Raw genomic sequence first — 19203 nt, forward strand, 5'->3', positions numbered from 1 at the left:
TACCATCCTTCTAAGTGTGTGCGGGGGCAATATGCATTCTCTGCTTGGCAAGCTGCGTCTGTTGTGAAACATTCTTGATTATCTCCTTGGCAGCACTCATTGGTATCTTCAGCTGTCAATGTGTTCTTTTATATATCTGTTGCTGTGTAGGTCAACAAGTGTCTCTTTTCAGCTGAGGGCTCTTTGCTTTTCCCCATGGTAATGGATGACAAAGGGAGTTCACAAGCGTGCAACCTCATATTTATACCGCAGGGACACAGAAACTAGTGAAAGGCAGCAGTACAGTTCCTGGAGACCAATTAAAAAAAATAATTTCATAAGCAAGGCCACTTTGGCATTATTTTACACATTTTTCAGGGGTGCTCATAATTCCACAATATTTTGTGGGGAAAAAAAGGTACCACTACATAAATTATTTTTCTGTTTGAAAAGGTCCTGTGTTAAAAAAAAAAAGTCCTTGGCCTTCTCCAACATTTGAGCAGAACATTTGCATTATTGCATGTGCTGTTTGTTTTGCACAGACATATTTATGAAGGCTGCAGGTAATTCTGGAGCTGACCATATGCCTCATGTTACCCGGCACTGTTGTGTTTCTCTCTTGCCATCCTAACTCCACTTGTTGCATCATTCCTGCCAATGGTCCTGTAAATTTAGGTGGGAGTGCAGGGTGAACATGTTTAGTCACTCCGGCAAAAGCCGCAGGCACTGAGAAGTGGTATCGATCTGAGCTCCTGTCGAAAAATCAGTCCAGCACACTGATCTCACTGACATCGTTCGTTCATTTTAACTGTATAAAATTGATAATTTGGTCGATACATCACAGCTGCCGACCATGCAGCACCTGCCGCATTTATCCTGGTCAGAGTGGTGGGACCCGGGGGATCCTTGACGTGAGAATCCAAGCCATGTTCAAGACATGGTGCTGTTTCCATTCAGGTGCTGTCTTTAAATATGCAGATCAGCGTGAAATTTTACTTTTGGTGACTTGGTATTCTCTGGGCGTCTCTGGAGGCACAGTCAAGTGTGATGTGGATCATTTTGATTTGATTTGTTCCACTTCGCTTTCATAACCCTTTATACTCTGTAAATATTGGTACGGTCTATTTACCCCCCCCCCCCCCCCCCCCCAATAAAGCAGTCGCTGGTAGATCAGCACCTCGATGTTTTTATTTATTTATGCACCAGCCTGTTCCCCGTCCATCCCTATGAGCGTTAGGCTGTGTCACCTACCTCCTTTGGCTGCCCTGCAGTTATCTGTATGATGTTTTTGATGATATGACAAGTTACACCGCAATCAAGCACAGAGGAGGAATGTGTTTGAGCAAAGCGATGGGCGAACAGAAGCTACCCCATGAAAGCTTTGGATAAACACATAGGAAGAGAGGCGGAAGGCTCTTTTTGAGTTGGTGTAAAACTGAATACCTTCTGACGTGCCTGTTTGATGGTGCAGGGTCTCAGGAAGCCTGCGCTGGGACATTAATTCAGGTAAAATGCTAATGTGTGAAATTATAACTGCTTAATCAAACCCATGGCTCAGCATCTTAGCATCTCAGCATTCAGCTCCACCCTGTGTACACCGTGTGTGTGTGTGTGTGTGTGTGCGTGTGGGTTATGTTTATATTACATTGTGGGGACCAAATGTTCCCTATAATGTAAAAAAAAACTGTTATTTTGACGTTGTGGGGACCATTTTTCAGGTCCCCACAAAGAATTGTGAATGCAATAAAAAAGTAAAAATGCTAAAAGTCTCGTATTTTGTTTGGTTACTTATAGTTAAGGTTACAGCTGGGTAGGGGTTAAGGTCATCGTGTTGGGATTAGAATTTTCCCCATAGAAATGAATGGAGAGTCACCATAAATATATAATTACAAACATGTGCGTGTGTGTGTGTGTGTGTGCATGTTTGTGTGTGTGTGTGTGTGTGTGTGTGTGTGTCTGTGTGTAGCACTGTGTATTGGTCCTAAAAGAGGGATTGGTCAGTTAAAGTGCTCTTTTGCACTTTAAAATCTGTTAGTACATCAGTTGGTAACACTGCACTTGACCGCCTCATCATAATGCTTTCATTATAGTGTCATAAACATTTATGTCACAAATAGAATAGCATATCGCAAAAAGTCATAGCTGAGGCAACAGCTGTCAAAGGCACTACAATCAAAGCACTTACTATCTGTTGTGATTCTTACAACTGCTGTCATAAGCTGTCACGACTGATTATAAAGTGTAATATTTTGTTATGAATACACTTTTAGTGTCAAGTAAGGTGTAACCATATAATAATACAGATAATTACAGCAGAGATATGTTCTGCTTATATTCATATGTTAAATTCTAGAGTGGTGTGATTATTAAGATAGAAATTCTTTATGTTGATCTAAGTTATGTGGAAAATGTCACAGTGCATGACTCATTTTTGTTCATTTGACTAATGTGGAATTGCATATTTCAACTTAATGTAATAATAAGAATTAAAAATAAATAAATAAACATTGCCAAGTGAAGGCCTAGTTCAGAAATTTTGTGCCTCGAGATAACTTTTATATTATCACTGATGATTTTGTGCGTTCAAATGTCACTTAATGTCATTTTCTTCTTGGTGTGTGATTATTTTGGCTTCCATTTCAATTTTTTTTCTTGAGGCTATTTTTTGCAGTCCAGTTATGGTTAATTTTGCCATTGGTCCTCAGACAGAAAAGTCATTCCTCTCACTCATGCTTTCAATCAGAATGTTCTCTACAGCTAATTTCATACACAGTGATGCTTGGAACTAATTACTTGATTTTCAATGCAGTTGGGACCGAGGCATCCTGAAATTCCAGGCTCAATTGTGAACTAATTTGGAGAATCAAGTGTATTTTTCAGTATATCCTAAGGGTGTACACAGTAGTTCTGCAGGAGAAGATTTTCCTTTTCAAACATTTTTATGTTCCTTCCATTTATCTCCCTTGCAAGCTGAAATTGAAATTGTAATAATTTTTACATTGAGATTTTTTATTATTAATGTATCAGTATATTGGGGTGCAAGATACGTGTGTAAAAGCATTTGAAGAACACAGGCTTATGTGTTTGTTTTAAAGACAAGGGCACATTAAATGCTATGTGCACATTAAATTTAGCCTTCACATTTAAGTAAGATTTCTTTAAAGATGCACATATATTTTTCAAAAGCAATTTCCCATATAAAATGTACACATGGAATTAGACAAGTTCAGACAGCTATTGAATTCACACAATGTGACATATTACAGATATGGTGTGTATGTGTGTGTGTGTTTCTGTGCGTCTGTGTGTGTGTGTCTGTGTCTGTGGGGAGGGGTGTCTGTAGATGCCCCCAACCAATCATCCCCACAGCTCCCCATTAAGGCTCAGCCTGTCAGGCATGCTTGCCTGTCCGCTGAGTGCGATTACAGCATCCTGATGTAATGTCTGACCAATCAGAGGGCTCCTGCTCATACACCTTGAAGGATGCTAGAGCTCAATGGCTCTGTCTCCATGATAGCAAGGAGAGAGAGACAGAGAGAGAGCAGTACTTTCTGCACATCTTTGGAAGACTCTGTACGCTGCGTGGTTAGGTCTCAGCCACCTCTCAGAGATTCATTAATACAAATGGTCCCCTTTTCCGTAAAAATGATTAGGTCATTATATTACCAATGACAGGTCGCAGTCGATGAGGTCACTAAGTTGACGACTTGCGCAGCGTTGTGTGGTCACAGTGCACCGTAATACAGGAGGAGGACAAAAGAGAAGATATGTCACAGACGTGGGATGTCTGCATGATGTGAAGGGTCAGTTTGGCAGCCTGAGTCGAAGGTTTGAGGTGCCAAGTACTTTCTAATGCTTAAAGGGGACGAGCAAATGTAAACACACATATACACACTGACCAGGCCCAAACTCGTATAGGAAACATAATAGATGCCAGCCAGAATGTGACAATAACTTAACAAAATACATATTTCCTGGCAGTTTGTACCGCGCAACAGTGGAAAAGTGGACTGGACGATTCTTCACCAAAATACAGGATAAAATATTGCGCAGTGGGTATTGGAGTTTAGACACAACTGCAGACGCACACAGGGACTGTAACAGTGCAGAACAAAACAATGCAATTCTCCTGCAAGAATCATCTTCTTTCACAAGCCAGATAGAGCTTGCTGATTGTTATATACGGCAAGGGTGTTCGATGCAAGAGTCCCTGCAAAGGCAGATTTAGTTACAGCTGATAGCCTAATTAGGTCAGATTGAGATCCTAAATAAGTACTCGATTGGATTTTACTCGATTGCTATATTTCAATAATAATAATAATAATAATAATTGCCGTTATTTGACTATAGTTTTATTTTAAATATGAAAGCATTATTTTTAGCGCAGGTAAGCAGCCACTCATCCTAATCACCGCAGCAGTCGCTGCCGTGACTCCTCGCCAGTCGGGCGTATTGTACATCAGTGCGCATCCGCGTCTGGGCGGTGACACATTCTACGAGGGGCGATTCTCATTAGGAGTATATCCACGTACAGCCGGCGACAGCCGACAGGCTTCAGCCACACCGGTCCCGTCTAGAAAGACCTGTCTGTGAACCGGGGAGAGACGAATGCAAATCCGACAACGCAGCAGCAGGTTAATATGCCCTCACCCGCCATACGTCTCACTCATCCTTCAGAGGCAGCCAGGCAGCGCGTCTTATAGCGAAATGCCGTCTTATATCCGCACTTGCTTCTTTTTTCTTCTTTCTTTTTTTTCGTCATAGACTCCTCTCAGGCGGTTATTGTCACCTTCCCTCCCATCACGGAAAATCAACACTTGTTTCACCAGCCATTTTAATGAATTCTTCATGGATGTTGCAGCACATAATTACACCTTCGCCTTGCAATTTAAAAAAAAAAACTGTGAATGTCATTTATTTTATATTTATATACCTTTTTTCTTTAAAGCATTGAGTGGTTCTTGTTTCATATGCCTAAGTGTTCCTCATTTTAAAATCTTCTAGTATGATGCAATATCAGTATAATATAATGTCTTGATGGCAGCATAACTCATTGGTATAGACACAGCAACATGCAGATCTAGTTGTGGTGAGCTTCTATGATGTACCCATCTGCAAAATCAACACCGGTATCTTATCTTTTAATAACAAATTTGTTACATTAACACACACCCTTGAAATTTCTCATGATGTACACAAATCATCGTATCAATATCATTTTCTCACGTGAGTCTGGGGAAGCATACTCTCTGAATCATAGTTTGTTGGTTCCCCCCTGGAAGAGTGGGTGGAAATTCTGCTTTAATTTGTTTTTTGAAAGCTAGTGGGGGCAACAAGCTTCTGAGAATATATGGCACCAAGGTCCTGGGTGGTGGTGTTATTAAGGGTCCAAAGCACGAAGTGCTTATTATTATTATTATTATTATTATTATTATAGTAGTAGTAGTAGTAGTACTGAACTACACAACAATGCACTGAACTACTCAACAATGGATAATAATTGTCTTTTATTCTCAGATTTGATTATTGCAATCAAACATATTTACGATTCATAGAGACATGAAGCCTTTCATAGGAGATTACAGAGTGGAAAACATCCTAGGGCGAGGTGTAACAATGAAGCGACGTGGGATTTGCAGGAGGATGCAGCCCCGTCACTGGAGAGTGCCGAAATTCAGCCCTGCAAGCGTGAAGCGTGATTGGTGCACAGCTATAATTAATGTAGACACTGGTTTCGGCTATTTGAGTGAGTGTGCTTAAACAGGGCCTCCGTCTGATGATGTGGTCCAACAGCCGGCACTCATGACGGGGCGTTTAAAAAACTGTGTTGTTGCATTTGACACAAATACCGACACAAAAAAATACTGACACAAAATTTATTTAGTTTAAAGTTTGGCCTTTCAGTCAGTCAGGGGCTACAGTTTTGACAAATTCTATCAACAAAAACAGATGTAATTTCAGTATTTGGGATTATGTGTACATGCATTCTGTGTGCATGCACTGAGATGCTGTTTTGCACTTTGTTGGGAGCCGGATAGACAGCAGGAAACGGGGCTTATTCAGTGGGTTGCTACTTTCAAAATATGATTAAAACTGCTAATTTTGCTAATGCAGGACTGCCTACAGATTTTAGAATACCTTTAAATTAACACCTGTCTGTCCACCTAGGGTGAAAGGTGAGGCAACTTTCTTTCTAATTACTGCAACTGCAGCCCAGTTTGGCTTCTAATCACCAGGACCTGGTAATGGTAATCTTTAAGATTTATGAAAACAAACAGCCTTCTTACATTCTTTTCTTTGTTTCTTTCATTCTTTCTTTTTCAATTTTGAACAATGTTCAGGTGTTTTTTTTTCTGGAATGCAATGTTCACGTTGCTTAAAATGTCAGTAGGCTTTACGTCAGAATGTCTGAAACAGCGCAGATCAACAGCAGAAATTAATGTGAAAAGCGATTCATAATCAGCTTAAGGGAAAGCCAGAATCAGCCATCAATATACAGAATACCCTTTGAATAAATTAAGATGTTTGTACCCTCTTTGTATCTCCTAGACGGGTTTGGTGAATTCAAACAGACCTCGATCAAATATGCAAAAGTGAAAAAATAGAAATGTTTTAAAATGACTGGTGCAGAGTTAAAGGTACAAAGTGAAGGTGAAAGACCAAATGTATTTTGTTTGCCCGTAAGGCATGTAAGCTCACCCCTTGAAATGTTGCCTCTCTAATGTAGCGCAGCCGCGCCTGTTGGAACTAATTGACAGCATTTAGGGACTGTGGGAATGATGTTGTAGCTGAGCGGAGAATCCCAGAATATGCCGGAATCAGACTGAGGTCACGTCTCACTTTTACCATCTATCCATTTTTTCTCAGACTCTCCCCTTAGATGAAGAGCAGAGCTGACTCTCAGCACTCATCAAGATGCTCGTTGACTCGTTCCTTGCCGACCTTGATTCACACACTTCATCTGCTGTCAATCACCTAATAAAAACCCATCGTCTATCCACTGGATCCTACAACTAACGCCTTCTTTTAGGGATTAGGGAAACAAAGGCTAGGAGACAACCATGGGCTACAGCGGGCAGGGGCTCCTCTTTGTGTTTTAACTGGACCTCAAAGCCGTGGGTGACATTAGAACATAAGAAATTTACAAACCAGAGGGGGCCATTCGGCCTATGAAGCTCATTTGGGGAGAACTTAACTAATAGCTCAGAGTTGTTAAAATCTTATCTAGCTCTGATTTAACCCAGGATTTTAGCTTCCGCTACACTAGCACGAAGACTATTCCATACTCTAACTACACGCCGTGTAAAGAAGTGCTTCCTCAAATTCAGTTTAAAATGTTCTCCCGCTAATTTCCACCTATGGCCATGAGTTCTAGTATTTAAATTAATATTGAAATAGCCATTTGGCTGAACAGCATCCAGACCTGTTAGAATCTTATATACCTGGATCATGTCCCCCCTTAGTCTCCTTTGCTCGAGGCTAAACAGATTCAGCTCAGCTAACCTCTCCTCGTAAGACATTCCTCTAAGACCAGGAATCACTCCTGTATATGTTACTGCTCGCAGTCTTCAGGAACCGCTAATGCTGGATGCCGCAGCATGTCGACGAAAATATTCTCCCTAAAGTTAGAATTATTTCAGTTTTAAATGATTTAATTGCTACATTGCCTTCAAAATGCTTAAACCCTACACAGCTCACTGAATACTTACACAGCTATACTTCTCCACAGAAGAAACCGGAAGGTGAAAACTCCACACATAATTTCAACCTCAAAAATCTGCCCTCACACTCAACGTTCCAGTAAACATGCCTTCCTGACAGTTGAGCATAATAACATTTACATTTTTAAAGAGGGCTGGGAAGCGCATATGCAGTGTTTCTGTTTCCTCAAAGGATCGTTTGCCAAATAAACAACAAACTGAAGGCGCTGACTTGCTCTGTAGAAAAAACCCATCCAGAGTGATTCCGTATCCAAAGAGGGTTGCTGGGAATGGGGACACCCATACGGACTGTGCTGGCCTTTGATATGAACATGCGTCCCTGGGGGGGGGGGGTTCTTAGGCACCTTCCCCAGATAATGACATATATATGTGTGAGATATATTCACAAAATTAGCATTTCACACACAGAGACCTGACAATCACCGACCTTGTTGACCAGCCCTTTCATTATTCATTGTTCATTATTTTCTTTTTTCAGTGTAAGATTCACTGGATTTGTTAGTCACTGCTTCTGAATTTGAGTAGGTAAGAGTTCAGCCTTAATTAGTGAGTGGTCCTAATCATCTGAGATGCTCATTGCCATGCTTTTGTGGCCCGCTTTGTTTCACTTCCTAAAGTTCTTAGCAATGAGGTTGTTGCTAAATGTAGTTTTTTATTTTTTTTTTTACAATCACCCAGTTGAGGTAGGTCGTTGTATCTCATTTAATGAGCTTTTCCTCTCCATGAATTGTTGAAGTAAAAGCAGTTGAAAAAGGTGGTGTTTCCTAATCGGAGCTATCTGCGATAAGGGAGTGCTGAAATGAGTTCACATACGACGGTAGGAATTTCAGATGAGAAGAAATTAAGTTATGAATTAAGAAGGCCGTAACCTTTACTCGAATCGGGTTTTACTCTCCTAGCACGTTGCCTTGAAATGGACTCAAAGTTCATGTTTTACTGAAAGAAGCAAGCAAAGGACAAACGTTCTTTTACTGATTTAGTTTCCATTGGAAATAAGAATTAGGTTTCAAGCTAGGAGTTTTGGTCTGAGGTCCATAGATGCAGAAGCAGTTGAAGAAATCACCACTAATATCCCGTTACACCTGGAGAAAGTGGAAGCTCATTTGCCCATAACAGGCAGAAAATTATCTGCTGCCAGATACCTTCATGATAACGCTCATGCTTGACATTTTATGTGCATATATATCATATACACGTGGGAAAATATACTACTATACTTTTATTTACAGTGACAATGACGATTAATTGAGACGGAATGGAGATCTTGGACAGATACAACTCAGAGATACAAGATCGATGGAGGTCAGTAAAGGAAGCAGTTAATTTCAAAATGTCCTGAGTGTCCTGAGGTGCATTTCTGAGAAAGAAAAAAAACGAATGTGAACAGTTTCATATTTATATTGTAGAAATATATATATGAGAGAGAGCTACACCTACAGGAACTTTGATGACATCCCATTCTAGATCCCTAGTTGTTGGTCCCCCTTTGCAGCCATAACTGCTGCTACTCTTCTGTGAAGGCTGTCCACAAGGTTTTGGAGTGTTTATGGGAACTTTTGTCCATTCATCCAGAAGAGTATTAGTGAGGTCAGGCACTGATGTTGGACATGAAGGCCTGGCTCTCAGTCTCCATTGTAGTTCATCCCAAAGGTGTTCAATGGGGTGGAGGTCAGGTCTCTGTGGGCCAGTCAAGTTCTTCCAAACGAAACTCACCCAACCATGTCTCTATGGGCCTCAATATGCATATCAAGACATTTTGGGCAATTCTATGCTTCCATTTTCTATGCTCTCATCAGGCAAATTCACCTGACCATCCACTCAGGTGCTGCCACTGGCTATGAAAGCATGGCTGTAAAGAAGATGATTCTGAGGCCATCTCTACTCTGATCTTCTAAGGATATTTAGCTTTTTTCTGTTTCTTATTGATTTCCTTAGTTGATGGCCCAAGTAATAGGCCATCCTGTTGTGCGGTTCCTTATGGCTGATGAGTGACAGAGCGAATCCCAGTATACACAGATGACATACGCATACACACAGATAACAGTATAGCTCGCTTGAAACAATATTGTGGAGCTGAATGGTTGCAGATTCAGTCATCAGGAGCCCGCTGTTCCTGAATATTCTTGGCAAATTATGCTGTAGATGCGTAAAGCACATTTTAACAGAACTTTTTACAGCTAAAAGTTTTTGACAGCGTGGAAAAAAGCTCTTAATAAGAAGACTGCTGACTCCATTGAGCACAGATGCTCTCCTGTTTCAAGTTCAAAGGAGCTATTTCTCCCAAAATAATAGCAGTCTGTTTAAATGTGAAAGCATTCTATAGAGCAGCGCTCATGAAGGAGCAGAGCCTGGGACCATGTGATCTGTGTTCACCAGGATAGAAGTAGCAACTGGCTGAAACACAACCTACTCAACTAAAAAAAATCTTATATCTGTTGCACATTCAAAGAGACATTAAGTATGATGTTAGGGTTTCTCAATGAAGCATTATGGACTTCAGTGTAGCACATACGTAAAACTGAACAATATGAGTCTGTTTCGCACCCAGAAACTCTTAAAGAGTTGAAGCATCAACGCGGCACTCACTTGCCCACCAGAGTGGATGCTGCAGCCTACAGAAGCCCTTCAAACTCTGATTGTACCTCCCCCATTGCTATTGTTTGACCCCATCACACTCATCCATCATACTTTTGGATGAGCAGGCTGGCCGTGCCTTTCGGATTTCCACCAATCAGAAACAACCCCCCCCCCCCCCCCCCCCCCATTGAATGTTGACACTGTTCATTCTGGACTTTCTGGAATTCACGTTTGCAGGATCTTATTAGGTTTGCATTGACACACCCCATAAGCTAATCCAATTTCCATTGTGTTTCGTAAACTAATTTAGCTTTAATGGAGAATTGCGGTAGTTCATCTTTCACGCTGGAGTTTATTGGAGGAGACAGTAAAAAGGGTTAAGATCCCTATATGCTTTTAAAGGAATTCTATGTGCATCTTCCAAAGAATGTGATTGCTCCATATGTTCTATTAATTAAGGGGCTGCATATTTTAATATAAACAAAATATTTATACAAAGCTTGCATTGACCTGCCGGCTGCCTGCCATTAAGCTCTTGTTTGGCTACATCGTCCTTGCTTGACCTGTCCTTGCTCTATGCTCTCACTCTTCCTGGTTTGAGATGGGCGTTAAAACGGGGCCCAGAGACAGAGGTAAATAATTCATCAGATTGACAGCATTCACACAGAACTAAATGTGGACCTTAAGTACAAACAAATAAGACAGAGCGATGTGACTGGGTACATTTTAACTATTATCTACAACCATGTTGTTATAAGCAGATCGGCTGCTGATATGTTCCTGGAGCCAAAAAGAAAATCAGTCTGATCTTAGATATCGCAACGTTCCAAGTAACATAGTTCTGAGTCTCTTATTTGTTTTTTTTCCCCCCGTTATTTATTTGAAGATCGAAACATTGATAAATCACCGTCCTAAGTAGCCAAATGAATTAAAAGGGAATTTATACGGTATCACGCACCAATTTAATATCACTGAGCCTTATCGCTCCCCGTTCCAATGTCAGTTGAAACAGATGTTGTGTTTTGGAACATGCGGTATCTACAGCAATCGTCAAATAAGCGGCGTTTTTTTTTTTTTCTTCATATTTTTAACAAGATGGGGATGTAGATATGCCAGAGAGACCTGCACAATGTCTCTCAGCAAGCATGCGAACGTGATCCGGTCATCTGGGGTCTTGTGAGTTATCGCGGCTCCTCTGAATGTTACTCAGGAAAGCCGCTTGGTCCGATGCCGTGCTCGTGCAAACAGTTCGGGCCCCGTGATCCTAATTGACTAGCGTGCTCCCGCTGATATGACAGAGTTGTGACGGAGAGTAATTTAATGATGGCATGTCAAGCCTAGGGCATAGGGCAAGTGAAGGGAATGCGTGTGCAGAGACATCAGGTGTGGGCATGTAGACGTCGCAGTCTGAACACACACGCATGTATATCACAATCATGCACATACACAGATATACATGAATGTGGCTGCACATAAACACAAATAGTCATACAGATGCACGTGTGCAGAGATATTTTTGAACGTGGACATGCACACCCTTTGCGGAAACTTCTGGAAGCCTGTGGCCTGTTGCACTAGCGCTGCTTGTGATTGGCCTGCAGTCGACCTGAGGGTTCTGGTGCCACACGGTTCACGGCGGGTACAAGCGGTCACAACCCTGCCATCCGTCAGCACCCCGGTGTCTGTTTGTCAGCCGGCCTGGGAGCGATGGGGGGCAAGCAGGAGGCGTGGAGGCAGGCCGGGGCAGGCCGGGGCAGGGCCGCAGAGAGCACACGCTGGGGTTAACTCCTGACACCTTTGAGGCCCCCTTGTCTCACAAAAAGCCTTTTTGTCTGGGCCCTGTGATAAATATTCCTGCTCTGTTTACACTGATCTGCCATGTCTCTTTTGCCTCTGTCTCCCACCTGTGTTTGATCCCAGATCAATCTTGGTGCGGCTACGTGTCCTGGCCACTGTTACTCCCCCAGCCTGTCACCTCTACATCACCTTCCAAAGGCACGTCCACCTCTAGGATCCACACCGAAGCTACAGGCCTCACTCCATCAGGACGCTAAGAGAACCTCACCTGTAATTCATCTGGAGCAGCTCATTAATTTCTGTCAATGACAGATTTTTAATTATAGCCCCCTTTTTTTCTTAAATGCTTGTACCCCGTAGCCGATATCTTTGATCTGTCTTAGCCTCTGGAGTCGTGTGCATATTTTAAGCACAGAGCTGTGAAAATAAACAGTTTCCTTATCTCCACAACGGCTATGGAAAACTTCACAGGCTGCGTGCCCCAAGAACGGCAGCTGCCGTGCATCCTGGAGAGGGGGATGGCGGTGCGTGTGAGGGTGCGAGTGGGCGTGCACGACCAGACGGTCAGCCGAATATCAAAGAGAAGTGATGAACTCAGAAAACAGCTTCTCCACCGTAATGGACAGAACAACAGGCCTCACGGAAGCATGCTGGAGATCAGAGGATCTTTGACCCCTTTTCAAGAACATCCAAATGTACCAGCTATGCTACACACTCACTGACAATGCAAAGTACACATGTCATTGTGTGTTACATATAGATTGTATTGGTTATATTTTCTATGAATGTCCCGTCTATAAGAATCTATGAAAAGATGCAGCAGGGGGGCAGCGTGTGGCTTGTTGGGCTTTTTGCCTGTGACCTGGTGGTCGACAGTTCGAGCCCAGCCTTAGCCCATCTGTGGGTCTCTGAGCAAGGCCCTTAATCCCCAGCTCCCTGGCTGCTAAGGGTGGCTGCCCTTCACAGCCAGCTTGCTCTCACCTCCACAGAGCAAGTTGGGGGAGGTATAAAGAGAGTTTCCCCACAGGGATCAATAAAGTATCTATTACTATTATAATGCATTCATAAAGCATTATAAACATGGCTATAAATATTTATAAAACGGCATAGCACATTATCTCCATGTTTATTATGCATTGTGAATGCTTTATGAAGCTCTCATCTATAATGCACTATAGATACCTTCATAATGCAGTACAAAGCATCCTTATTGCTTATACTGGCCTTTATAATGCATTATGAAGGGATCTATAGTGCATTATAGATGAGAGCTTCACTGAAGCTTATGAAGTATTATAATCAACACTATAATGCCTTATGACTATCAATAGAAGATGCTGTAATGCTTTATTAATTATTATACTGACCATTATAATTCATTATGTAGTTATTCATAGTGCATCATAAATGACAACTTTAAGTAAAGGGTTACCATATACTGTATATCTTTTATGCATTTGTATTTTATTTGTCCTCACTATTTTGTTATTTATATAGGCTGTTTATTGTCATTATATGTTGTTTAAGTCTGCAGGGAGTTACGCAAGCAAGTATTTCATTGTACTTGTACAAATGACAAGAAAGGACTATGTGAATCCTTTGAGTGTTTAAGTTACAGAGAATGTATTAGCCCATCATTTTAATGCATGGCAAGACTGAATATAGCATACAGAGCATAAAAAGGGTAAGATTACAAACAACGTAAACCTAAGCTAGCACCTGAACCAGCTGACGATACTTCTTATTTTTCCATGGAGTACTGAACCAGCTGATGATACTTCTTACTCTTCCATGGAGTACTGAACCAGCTGGCGAAACTTCTTACTCTTCCATGGAGTACTGAACCAGCTGACGGTACTTCTTACTCTTCCATGGAGTACTGAACCAGCTGACGGTACTTCTTACTCTTCCATGGAGTACTGAACCAGCTAACGGTACTTCCTACTCTTCCATGGAGTGCTGAACCAGCTGACGGTACTTCTTACTCTTCCATGGAGTACTGAACCAGCTAACGGTACTTCCTACTCTTCCATGGAGTGCTGAACCAGCTAACGGTACTTCCTACCTTTCCATGGAGTACTGAACCAGCTGACGATACTTCTTACTCTTCCATGTACAGTAGTACTGAACCAAATGATGATACGTCTTACTCTTCCTTGGAGTGCTGAACCAGCTGACGGTACTTCCTACCTTTCCATGGAGTACTGAACCAGCTGACGATACTTCTTACTCTTCCATGGAGTGCACATCTAGCAATCTGTACCTATATCTACCCTATACCCTAACTACAAGCAATCCGCCCAGAGGATGGTCAGACTTACACTTCTAATCGACTCCAGAACTGACCTTTTCACGGTAAACAGTTCTTATCTGCCACAGTATCGGTTATTGGTGCTGTAGGTTATCAAGATCAACCGAAAATATAATTTTTCAGTTTATTCCTTTGCAGATGGAAAAATGAATTGCTGACTACAATTGTTCAAGTTAATTGTTCTCAGAATTTTATCATTCAATTAAGCTCAGTTTATCTGGAGGAACATATTCTGGTTTGCACAAGCAAAGCATTCCATATTACCACTCGGACTCGAAAACAGCTTTTGGGGTTTGGTACATCTCTAGAAGGTACGCAACAGCTGTTTGTATTTTATATGTGAGGGAGTCAAAATCTCTGCTGCTGACCAGAATCCATGGAAGGTGGATGTACATTTTAGTTTGCTGTTAAAAGTAAGTGATCCAACAGCTGCTCTCATGCATTCCAGAGGACAGGCCGCTCCGTGGTACTTAGAGACCAGCCATAAATAAAACCTGACACCACACCTAGATCAGAGCAGCAGGGGAGATTTAACAACAAAAAAAAAATGAAGAAAAGAGCAGAGCCAACGCCAGTACCTGTGAACATGAATATCCAGCCAGGAGGGAAGCAGGAACAGAGAGACGAGCACGGAGACCCTTTTAATTATTCATCTGCATCTGAATGGCTGAGCAGCAGACACATCCTGACGTGCTGCCCGGTGAGGACAAGGGGCCTTAGACGGGGCGTCCGTGTGGCAGCCGGGATGCGCGGCGAGAACCGGGTCACACCAGACACTGTCACATGATCAAAGTCAGCAGCAGAGATCCCATCGGGATGATGCCGGCAGCTAGGGGCCTCCCCGGGGGGCCCACATGGACCTGTGAGCGCTGCTAATTACACCCAGACGAAACGGGCAACCTCTGCAGGCAGCTAGCTACTGCCGCTTCTCAGAATCAGGGTTCCAGCTCAATAGTTCCCCTTTGAAAGAGGAGGGGAGACACCCCCGCATGCGGCCCGCGCGGGGCAGAGAGAACACTTGGCACCTGAGTCGAGACACCAGCCCACCCTCCCACGTTCGTGTTGCCTCGCAGGTCCTGTGATGCTGTCCAGGGAGTCTGGCTTCGCAGACACTCAGACCTCTTTCAGCACTTCCCGGTTAGCTGGCCGAGGTCGCTGACAAGCGCAAAGCGTCCCCCAGAGGCAGCTCCCACGCTCTGTGGCCATCACCCGCCACGCTCACGCATCCAGCTCGGAAAGGCACTTTGGGTCGGATGGGACAGCCACTGAGCTGAGTGTAGGGAGACAAACATGTATCCCTGTGGTGAAACAGTGTTTTTACTGTAATAGGATGACCACCACCAGGTACTGGATGGATGGATGGATGGATGGATTATAGATACATGTATCATCTAACACTCGATATGTGTATCAGAAGCATTGTAGTTTGGGTTTGGTGGACAATGATGAGATGTGTGTCATGTGGAGTGAAACGTGGCGTGTGATTGGACACTGAGAGCACAGCGAACATGATAGCTGACATGCGGCCAATAGCCCTGTGTGTGTCACACCTTGACTGGCCACCTTCCGGCTATCAGTGACATTGAGGCATCTGAGTGGACAGCCGGGTTTGGGCATAGAGCCGCACACTCGTGACGACCCTGTATTACTCACGTTGTCCCGTTATTTCAGCCAATTGTTTGCTTTTCAGAGGGAAGGGTTTGCCAGGGGGTGGGGTGGGCGGGGGGCTAATGTTTGGTCTAGCCTAATTGCTGTGAAATCAGTCCATAACGAGACGGTCACACTTTGTATGTATTTTGGCCGAAAAATAGATTGGTTTTTATATTGAATTACTCACTCCATTATCAAGCGGGTGATTGATTGAGAGCGCTGGCGAGCAGGCAGAATTAAAAATCCCGCCCGAGTGACATTTAGTAAACATTTTCAAATTCTCATTAATTTTCGGAATCAAAAAAAACATCATATTCCAAGAACAAAGAAAATAGTTATTGTGCTTGCGTTTGTTTTTGAAATTTCGCGGATGCTGGGAACGGAAGGCCAAGCAGTCTGCAGCTGCCCCCTGGACGAGGCGTGCCGTCGGGGGCATTACGCTTCACATACTTTTTCAGACGATCGCACTCAAACAGCAGCTTGAAGACTGACCCTCTGAACAGGAAACGGATTACCAGAGTGCCACCTGGTGGCAGATTTAATCCTAAACTTACATGGAGTGTCATCTGATGTAGGTTCTCACCGAACACCCTGTCGTCGCTGCTTAGGACCTCTGTTTGCTGTCCCTTGTTTTCTAAGGTGACTCTGCAAACTCACGCTGAGAGGAAAACAATGAGGGTCTGCATAAGCCTGCATGATCCCCAAAATCCTGGGTGCTCAGGCTAATTAGATCATCATAGGTGACTCCACTTGCCCACAGAATTCACTGCTTACATAAAGTCTCGGAATATGAGCCCTGTTGAACACAGAAGGCATATGAGCAAATCAGGGTCTCAGAAGTCGCTTATCCTGCACTGGAATTAACTACCCTATCTTTTAATTATCCCTAAACCATTAATTTCTTTCTAAGGCATGGAGTTTGTGATGTCCTCATGCAGTGATTTACGGTGTCAATTCACAGTGCTTTGCAAACGCACACTCCAAACCAAACCGAATAATATGTAAGCCTACATGTATTTGTACTTATTCATTGTGCAGGTGCAGGTCCTTTAAGTTTAATATGTTGGCTTTAATTGCTCCAGGCTGCACTGCACCAGTGCCTGATTGTTGCAAAAGGTCAAAGGTTTCCCTTCAATATTAATCTGTTTCACAGATGTCCACAGGATTTCTCAGCCACTGATTGGCTGCTGGGATACCTAAAGAATCATGAGGAACTGATTGGCTGCCAACGACTTGCCCTTGGTGGGCACCTCTGATCCTCTGCTCTGTTGACACCCATAGCAACACTAGCCCCTAGCCTGGCTCATCCACAGACGTCCAGCAACATGTCTGGGCCTGTCAACTAAATATAAACTTCAGAGGCCCGTGTGTTCGCTTGCATCTCTCAGCTGACTCAGCTCCTTTTCGAATTCAGTTCTTTCCGTCGCTACTTGAGGCATTAAAGGCGAAACATCCAATCCTCTAAGCTTATGTCAGCTTGCTGGCTTGTAAATTGAGACGACTGCATGAGATGTAAAGAAAAGTTGCCTGTTTTGGGCTTCACCTCTCCGTTTGACTGTTTCCTCTTGCCTGGCGGCAGGGAAGAGCACCACGCTCCAGTCGCTGCTGTTCGCCTTCTTCCTGCTCTCAGGCTCCCTCCGCCAGCTAGCCATGCTAATCGCTAAAGTGGCCTTGTTTTATCTGCGCCCCTGGCACCTGGCTGCATCGCTCCCGCCTGGGGGCTCAGCTCCACGTGGGGGCCACGGCAGGAAGTCATTCCTGACGCTTATCTGCAGCCTGGCAGGGCAGCCATGGCGAAGTGTCTGTCCCCGAGCTCATTACGCATGCAAGACCCAGCCCCCACCCCTAAACAAGCCTGTCAAAGGGCCCACCACCCCTTCAAAGGACCCGTCTGCTCCCCGCGTGCATTGAAGGCCCAGCCCCCCAGGACACACGCTGCTAATACCCTGCACTCTGCTTGCTTACTGATCTCAAAAAGCGGCAAACACACGGGCAGCTTTTTTTTAAAAAAAACCTGGAGCTGTTTCACTGCTGCACTTTTTCCATACTGTCGGGCCCGATGACATCATCGTGTTTGCGTTCTGCACTTTTTCTGCACGTCGGGTGCCCGTGTGTTCTGTGAGGCTCACCATGGCGGAGAGACGAGCAAGACGGCTTGATTAATGGGCTCCTACATCCTTTTTCTTCTGTGTCCGAGTCCTTCCTTACTGAGTCCCCAAAGCCAGAGGGATATTGGGTCTCGATGGCACTTCCCAGAAGTACCACTTCAAGTTGAGGCAGAAAACAATAACAGCTCCACCAGGCAATAACGCCGCGAGCTGTTGGCTGCATTGACGCATCGGATGCGCTTGGATTCGGAGTTCACCGGCTTAGTCAATTAAAAAAAAGCGAACGTCTCCGCCGCTGAACTGAGCTTAACCCGGGTCGCCTTATTTCCGGAACAAAGAGGCTATAGGGAGATATAAAGACCCCATTAACTGAAATCAAGGGAGCATTACAAGTTCATTAAAAGGCCCGTCCCGTTAGAGTTTTGCTGCGACACCTCACGGACCAGGCATTGCGATTGTGTTCCCCGTGCGGGAAGGCATGCCTCAGAGCCGCAGGGTACCGCGTGACCGCAGGGCACAGAGAAAATGCACGTATTAAGCGGAGCTCTTTATCTTCCCGTGGTGGATTGAAGGTTTTATTGGAGGTTAAACAGTGCAGAGCCGTATGGAAAACTTTTTGCATTCAGAGCCCTGGGAGACACCGGGGCGCGGGATTGGTCACATGGTCTTGGTAGAGTCTCCAACACAGTTTCCTTCCCACTAACCTCTGTACCTTTGATCTGGACTCGCCGTGTTTCCGCCTCGGAGACGCTCTGAATACAGAGCCCAAGCGCTAGCAGATTCTAAATATTTGTGTCTGTTCCTCTGCATTTCTCCACACAGGGGTAACTTCCAACTTAAAGTGAACCAGAACGCCAAGAGGAAGCTGGCAGTGCTGCAAGAATGCAACTGTCTGTTTACGTACAGTATGGCCCCATTCGCCCTGGCTTCTCCCGTATCATCACGTAGAAACACCAGGGCTGCATCTCAACACTGAGGCTGACTTCAGAGGAGCCCATTACACACTCGCGGGCGGTTCGAAAACAAGCTGCTACGGGCACAAACACCCCCAAAACGGAAA

General features: G+C 43.9%; 1 long non-coding RNA gene across 1 annotated transcript; it reads left to right on the forward strand.

The window, feature by feature from the left end:
• Positions 1–4442: 4442 nt before the first annotated feature.
• Positions 4443–13383, forward strand: LOC111850699 (uncharacterized). The gene is made up of 3 exons (XR_002839860.2): positions 4443–4613; positions 8930–9002; positions 12198–13383. It is a non-coding gene; the product is annotated as an uncharacterized lncRNA (long non-coding RNA).
• The last annotated feature ends 5820 nt before the right edge of the window (positions 13384–19203 follow it).

The sequence above is a fragment of the Paramormyrops kingsleyae genome, chromosome 19 (genome assembly GCF_048594095.1).
Source record: "Paramormyrops kingsleyae isolate MSU_618 chromosome 19, PKINGS_0.4, whole genome shotgun sequence".
NCBI lineage: Eukaryota > Metazoa > Chordata > Actinopteri > Osteoglossiformes > Mormyridae > Paramormyrops > Paramormyrops kingsleyae.